We start from the raw sequence: 8,775 nt of genomic DNA, 5'->3' as shown, positions 1-8,775 counted from the left end.
TGTAGCTAAATTTGTCTATATATATATATATATATATATATATATATAAGAGAATTCTCTTCTTTCAACTAGACTTTTATATGGTTCAAAAATACCATCATTAATGAATAATATCTTCATTTAGAAATATGGTCATAAATGTCAAATAACAAATTTCATTTTGAATTCAAAGAGAAAATTCTTAAAAATTATGATTTTTTTCCATTCAAAAAAGAAATTACAGTTATTGCTTATCTCTAAACTTTATCCTTTTTAGTTGTTTGAAAAATAAAATATATATATATATATATATATATATATTTCTAAATTATAATAGATGCAAATTATTAATGTAAGGACTCAATTTGTATCGACCCCAAAATGATATTGGGTTCGCACGTAAAAAAGCCTAAACAATGTAATTTGTAAAGCGTGGGTTTGAAAGGCTAGGCCTTGATCACCGAACGGTAGTTAGTCGTGGTGTTTATACGGAAATAAACTATGTTTGATCAAGAAGTCTATCTCTTTGATACGGTCTGGGAGGCTCTGGTTCTAGGCCTTTTTCCCAGCCCCTTTTTTCCGGATTGCTTGCTTGTCCTTTTATATTAGCCTGTATCCCTTATCCTACGTCCACGTGTAGGTTCGACTTTCCGGGACTGACACTTGTCCCATCAACCCATACCCAAAGTGGTTGGGGGTGGTTGTAAAAATTGAAAAGCATGGTTCTGTCAGGTGCTTGTAGAGCGTGGGTTTGAAAGACTAGGCCTTGATCACCGAACGGTAGTTAGTCGTGGTGTTTATACGGAAATAAACTATGTTTGCTCAAGAAGTCTATCTCCTTGATACGGTCTGGGAGGCTCTGGTTCTAGGCCTTTTTTCCCAGCCCCTTTTTTTCCGGATTGCTTGCTTCTCCTTTTATATTAGCCTGTATCCCTTATCCTACGTCCACGTGTAGGTTCGACTTTCCAGGACTGATACTTGTCCCATCAACCCATACCCAAAGTGGTTGGGGGTGGTTGTAAAAACTGAAAAGTATGGTTCTGTCAGGTGCAGAGTATTCAATGGCAGTAATGGCAGCTTTCCCTTCGTCCGTTGTCGTCATACTGTCCAGGGGTCTTTTTTCTATCAACGCAGATAATTTAGGTTTTTCCCAAAACTGTTCCCATACTGTTCTTGCCCTTTCTTTCAGGAGGGCCTCGGGGACACCGAGGACAGAGTCATCCTCGGCTATGTCTCAAGGTTCCTTGGACTTTTATTTTATGTCCTCGGCTATATCCCACCTCGGCTCGGGCCTTGGGCCCTAAGGTAAATTGGGCCAAGGGTCACAATTTCTATGGTCCCACAATAGCTCCTTAAAATCCTACTGCCCGACATCTTGGTCGGGAAGGAAGGTTTTGATGATGTCGGGCCTGTATCATGGCTTGCCCAGCTTTGTCCCGCATTAATATCGGTGTCTCTTCATCTGCCTAGAAAATGCGTCGGGTTACGAGACATTCTTTTAGATTTACTCACGATGCGCTCCTGCCGTTTCCGTGTACGAGACGCGTCTTTAATAACTTTCCTTTACGAGGTCAATCAAATCCGACGGTTATAGATGACGTTAGGGAGTTGAATGGACACTATCTTGTTTGTAGCTCTTCTTGAAAATCTGTACGGATCAAATGCCACTGAACTTACCTTCCATATAAGAAGCAAGACAAGAGGGTACTTCCTTTGCATAGAGACCCTTTAACCTTTCTAAAGCCTTAAACCTCAAGCTGCGCTCAAAGTTTTCCTTATCAGCACAATCAAACCTTAGAGTGTGATATGTCTGAGGTAAAAGCGGGGGTGAAGGAACCACACCCTCTCCAGAAGCACCATGTCCCTCCGAAACTTAAGATGGCTCGGTCAGGGCAGGGTAAGCAGAGACTCAAGATATTTCTCATCTTCCTTCAGCCAAAATCCGAAGCAGGTGTTAATCGCATCAAGCTTTTGGTGCAACTGAACTGGGGTTGCTCGTCATCAGTACCATCCGCTCTCCTTCGAGCATAGCTAATATGACACCAACGTGTTAGGAGTCAGGGATGACGCAAGGACTAAGTATTCCCGCTTCTTCCTCTCTTCCTTCACTGATGCCTACTTTCGCCTCCTCTTCTTCTTCTTTCCCATCACCGGATCCATCCTGGTGCTTTTACTTCTTCCTCTTCTTCTCCTCATCCATCAAAGGGGGTCACCCTCTCATACACGATCGCTTCTGGAGCAAAGTTTAGAAAGATTTGTCGTTTTATTGTATTTACATTTTTTTTTTTTTTTTTTTTTTTGCTTTTGTAATTAGCTTCCTGTATAGGCTTGTTTAAGCCCTTCAGTGTACGCTGTACTACTTCTTTATATTAATAAAAGTTGACATTATTTCATTCTATATATTCTTTCTTTTCTGTAATAGTTATGCTGTGAATAGATGTGCTACCATATGACCCATTTTTTCTTTTATATTCTGAACGATACTTAGGGCCGAACCCCTGTTAAGAAAAAGATATCTTTACAAGCTTACTGAAACTATTCGGTATAATAATGCTAACCTGAAAAAACGATACTTAGGGCCGAAGCCCTTGTTAAGAAAAATATATTATTCCAAGCTTATTGAAACTACTCGGCACAATAATGCCGACCTAAAAAAGATTACGTACCTAAGACTAACCAAGATAGCAGCTGAATGCTCGACACTGTGTAGGGGGTAATCATCCGAGGAGGGGTAACCCAAAATGAGCTGCCCATGCGGGTCGCCAAGTATTAGGGTGATTTGTCACCTTCTTACTATCCTTCATAGCCTTAGCCATTTTGGGCATCCGGTCCGAGGATTGAAGCACGATCGTCCCGAACTTAAACGCTCGTTTGCATCAGTTCCCTTAGAATTGAGGATCCGAGAACAAGTCGGGACCTTCATTCCGTCTAGGACGTAATCCAACTTTTAGTATATAATCATCCTGTAGGACTGAGCAATTTAGAATTCTCCTTAAGTGGTTGGTTTTTCCATAGGTTTGAGTCCGAGGACCATGCGATACCTTGGTTCTGTCCAAAACTTAATTTTTTAAGTAGTTGGTTTCCCCATAGGCTTGAGTCCAAGAACCATGCAATACCTTGGTTCTGTTCAAAACTTAATTTTTTAAGTAGTTGGTTTCCCAATAGGTTTGAGTCCGAGGACCATGCAATACCTTGGTTCTATCCAAAACTTAGCTTTCTTAAGTAGTTGGTTTCCCCATAGGTTTGAGTCCGAGGACCATGCAATACCTTGGTTCTATCCAAAACTTAATTTTTTAAGTAGTTGGTTTCCCCATAGGTTTGAGTCCGAGGACCATGCAATACCTTGGTTCTGTCCAAAACTTAATTTTTTAAGTAGTTGGTTTCCCCATAGGTTTGAGTCTGAGGACCATGCAATACCTTGGTTCTGTCCAAAACTTAGATTTTTTAAGTAGTTGGTTTCCCCATAGGTTTGGGTCCGAGGACCATGCAATACCTTGGTTTTGTCCAAAACTTAGCATTTTTAAGTAGTTGGTTTCCCCATAGGTTTGAGTCCGAGGACCATGCAATACCTTGGTTCTGTCCAAAACTTAGTTTTTTTAAGTAGTTGGTTTCCCCATAGGTTTAAGTCTGAGGACCATGCAATACCTTGGTTCTGTCCAAAACTTAATTTTTTAAGTAGTTGCTTTCCCCATAGGTTTGGGTCCGAAGACCATGCAATACCTTGGTTTTGTCCAAAACTTAGCTTTTTTAAGTAGTTGGTTTCCCCATAGGTTTGAGTCCGAGGACCATGCAATACCTTAATTCTGTCCAAAACTTAGCTTTTTTAAGTAGTTGGTTTCCCCATAGGTTTGAGTCTGAGGACCATGCAATACCTTGATTCTGTCCAAAACTTAATTTTTTAAGTAGTTGGTTTCCCCATAGGCTTGAGTCCGAGGACCATGCAATACCTTGGTTCTGTCCAAAACTTAATTTTTTAAATAGTTGGTTTCCCCATAGGTTTGAGTCCGAGGACCATGCATTACCTTGGTTCTGTCCAAAACTTAGTTTTTTTAAGTAGTTGGTTTCCCCATAGGTTTAAGTTCAAGGACCATACAATACCTTGGTTCTGCCCAAAATTTAGATTTTAAAGTAGTTGGTTTCCTCATAGGTTTGAGTCCGAGGACCATGCAATACCTTGGTTCTGTCCAAAACTTAATTTTCTAAGTAATTGGGGGGATTAGCCCCTCGGCTAAGGCGTGGGACATTGGTTTGGGGCGATTAGCCCCTCGGCCAAGCCCCTAGAACCATCCGCGTTACTGACGCTTCGAAGCATAGCCCCTAATGGAAAAACGTAGCCCATAATGGAATTTTATGTTAGGACACTACAACGGGCTGTTGGAAGTGATGGGGGGACTTTCTCGACCCACCACCTGTGCCAACACACAAGCCTCCTCACAGACGGCGCCAATTGTAAGGACTCAATTTGTAGCGACCCCAAAATGATATTGGGTTCGCACGTAAAAAGGCCCAAACAATATAATTTGTAGAGCGTGGGTTTGAAAGGTTAAGCCTTGATCACTGAATGGTGGTTAGTCGTGGTGTTCATATGGAAATAAACTATGTTTGCTCGAGAAGTCTATCTCCTTGATACGGTCTGGGAGGCTCTGGTTCTAGGCCTTTTTTCCCAGCCCCTTTTTTCCGGATTGCTTGCTTCTCCTTTTATATTAGCCTGTATCCCTTATCCTACGTCCACGTGTAGGTTTGACTTTCTAGGACTGATACTTGTCCCATCAGCCCATACCCAAAGTGGTTGGGGGTAGTAGTAAAAACTGAAAAGCATGGTTCTGCCAGGTGCAGAGTATTCGATGGCAGTAATGGCAGCTTTCCCTTCGTCCGTTGTTGCCATACTGTCCAGGGGTCCTTTTTCTATCAACGCAGATATTTTAGGTTTTTCCCAAAACTGTTCCTATACCGTTCTTGCCCTTTCTTTCAGGAGGGTCTCGGGGACGCCGAGGACAGAGTCATCCTCAGTTATGTCTCAAGGTTACTTGGACTTTTATTTTATGTCCTCGGCTATATCCCACCTCGGCTCGGGCCTTGGGCCCTAAGGTAAATTGGGCCAGGGTCACAATTTCTATGGTCCCACAATTAACATTTACCCAAATAAATAGAAAAGCCTCTAAGCATGCGCGTGAGCGTGTGCTCAGAGGCTAGTATATATATAAGAGGATTCCCCTCTTTGGACTGAATTTTTTTATGATTCAAAAATACCCCTAAACTTTACGTATAAAAATAAATAAATAAATAAATAAAACTTGAAGATAAATAGATAAAAATATATCTCTAACTCCACTTAAAATACCTACAAAATAAGACACTCTCCTACTAATCCATGTCTTCAAAATAAATTTATCCAAAATTTTAAAAATAAAAAGAAAATTATGACACTAAAACAAAAACAAAAGCCTCGTCACATGCGCTTTGCACGTGTGATAAGGCTGGTATATATATATATATATATATATACCAAATAATAATAATAAATAAAGCAAATAACAACCTTGTATGATTAAACGAGGAAAAAAAATGATAAACTAAATTAAACATGATCTCTTCTCTTCCACCAAACACAACCCCTAGCAGCACTCTTCTACAAAATAAAAAACAAAATCCGTCATACACACAAGAGAGAGAGCTGTCCAATGGCCAACCTATCATCAAACTCAAATCAACAACACATCACAATTACCACTCATGATGATGACTAACCCATCATCAAGCTCAAATCACCCATACAGTAGAAATCCCCAAATCTCTACCATCACTCGGATCACATCATTCAAAGCAATGATCTTCAAATCGAAGCTGAAACAACAAAGTCAAGTTTTGTACGTGGTTCAAAGTGCAACGAACTAAAGGATGTGAGAGAGTTTGAGAAAGACTAAGTTAAGATCAGCCGACTTGCTGAGAATATGAAGAAAAAATTAGCCTAGGAACAAAGTTCTGTGGAGGACAAGAGATGAAAGATCATGGTCTCGATGCGACGTGAGTCAAGGCTGAGTATAACAACGAATTGCGCTTACTGAAACTAAGTCAACTCAAGTTTATTTGTGCATGTTATGGTTTAGTTTCCACACCCCTATTTGCTTCCTTTTTTTTCTTTTTCTTTTTTTATTTTTTTTATGGGAGTGAGAACTTTTGAAATATATAAAGAGTAATACTACAAACACAAACTATTTTACAATATTTTTATAAACTGTTGATGTGACTTAGCATTTAGCCATTTACCAAATAATTATTGGTAAATAAAAATGTAATATTAATGATGACCCAGATTAAAACTAGCAAGAATTTGCCACATCAATAGTTTATAAAAATATTGTAAAATAGTTTGTGTCTATAACATTACTCATATATAAAATATCCCCCTAATATCCCAAAATGACTAAAATATAATTTAATAATTCTAAAATAACAATAATACTCTTGAAACTTCTTAAATAATTAAAACACCCTCCCAAATGTCAAAAATTACTAAAATGCCCTCGAAAGATCCCAAAAAAAAAAAAAACCATTGAAATTCCCAAAATATGACTGAAGATTCCAAAATAACCAAAATGCCCTTGGAACCTCCAAAATGACCTAATTACCCCTAAAAATCTAAAATGACCAATATGTCTCTAAAATCTTTGAAATTACCCAATGCCCTTAAAATCTCCCAAATGATCAAAATATCCTCAAACCATCAAACTGGCAAAAATACCCTTAAAACGTTCAAATTGACCAAATGCCATTGAAAAAAAAAAAAAAAAAAACCACTAGAATAACCAAAATTTCTTTAAAATATCCAAATAACAAAAATACCCTTAGAACCCCCAAAATAATCAAAATACTCTTGAAATCATTTTGTCCATTTTGGAGGTCCAATGGTAGTTTGGTCAATTTGAAAGTTTTGGGAGTATTTTTGACAATTCAAGGCTATTTTAATTAAGTTGGTGGATCCAAGGGTATATTAACATTTATTAACCTTTCGAGATTATTTTGGTCAGGTTTTTTGGGGGTTTTCATATAAAAGAATAAAAAAATTTCTCTTATATCATGCCAAACACTGGAATAATTTTTCGGAATATTTTTAGGAATACAACCGAACACTGAAAAGAAGAAAATGTTTCTGTCCTAAAACATTCTATACCGAAACAAACCCAGCCAATGTGGGGGATAGAAGCCGAGGAAAAAGATCAAAAGAGGGGATCCAAATGCCAACTGATTTGCTGTCCTTTGCTACTTGCTGGCCATTTGAATTCAGTCAAAGTAAGAGTCTCTTTGGAATACCCTTGCATTTCAAACACTTTTTTCTCTAGCTAGTTCGAAAGTCCTATTAAAGTTAAAGGCGAACTAGAGAGCTCAAAATATCTTTATATAAAAAAATATATATATTTTTCTTCTTTCTTCTTCTTTTCTATCATATCATCAAGAAGAATAAATTCCCTGTCACCACATAGACGTAGATAGTTGATGAGTTGAAACCAATTAAGTACCCCAAAAGTGCCCAATATGATTCTATAATTCAAATTTCAATTAAATTCTCAGTCAGTGATGGCACTCCATGTGTACGTGTCAAATCTTGTTGACACAAACAACAAGCATATTGTCCTTTAATCAGAGGGAGGAGGGATGGTTCAAAAGAGAGAATTTCTGATTCAAACATGTCCATCAATCGTGCATATGGGCACCACCTATCACATATGTTTCTATTTACAAATGATGGTTGCCCTTCCAGACCAATTATGGGCAGAAATCGAATGCTTATACAGGCCGCCGCGTATGGGACTCACTGTTTTGCCCTAGCCCTAGGTTATAGCCTTTTTCGTTTTTTTGGTTAAAAAGAAAAGAATCTACAACAATCAAGCATAAGTTCAAATGGGAAGTCAAAATTATTCTCTTTCCCCCCATGAAAATTCAGTGGCTATTGATGTTAACGTAGCAAAAACGCGAATTACAGCCATGTTTCAATTGGATGGAACTAGTAGTGGTTGATGACATTGTTTTTACTGTAGAAGACGCATCCTAGAACAATCAACAGGCTGAAACTTTTGACCTTATTAGATTTTGCACTAGAGGAGGATCCCAAGTTTGGATTAGCCAAATACTATGCTATGGTAGTTTTTAGGTTAATGTTTTCTAGTGGATAAGTCATTACCTTTACTTGGTAGCTTATGTTTGAACTGTTACTCATCACTAGCTACATGTCATGCCAAGCTAAAACTCATAAAGCAAACAGCAAGTAGTGCAATTAAAAACTACAAACGAGCTACACATGTGAGAAAACCATAATAGACTCAATTAGTGATAGAGGACAGCCACTCCAAATCTTGTAGTTCAATAATGCAAGTGGGTTTTTTCAGTCATTCTATACAATAATAACAAAAGGAAATAAGAATAAGAATAATTATATAAGATAATGTGTTTAAGAAAACGAAAGAAAATACTCGAAGAAAGATTGTGTGTTGTAAATTATTGACCAAACCAACACGCTTTTTAGTTCCTTATTGTGCTACTATATCAAATTGAGCCTACAAAAATGGGGAAAAAAACACGGTGTGAGCCTATCTTTCTTGTTTTATGCCAATGAATTTCTTCGATATACACTTTGTAGTAACTTTCTCTAAAGACATTAGAGTATTATAATGATGCAATTTGGCAAGTTCTTAATAAAAGGGATACCTAAGCTATCGAAATCAGTGATTGAATTATTTGGCAGGATTGTGATATCAATGTTTAGATTTCCTTTTTGGACCAAGTTGTTTACATGGGGCC

The sequence above is a fragment of the Quercus lobata genome, chromosome 5 (genome assembly GCF_001633185.2).
Source record: "Quercus lobata isolate SW786 chromosome 5, ValleyOak3.0 Primary Assembly, whole genome shotgun sequence".
Taxonomy (NCBI): Eukaryota; Viridiplantae; Streptophyta; class Magnoliopsida; order Fagales; family Fagaceae; genus Quercus; species Quercus lobata.
This window is presented reverse-complemented; position numbering follows the sequence as displayed.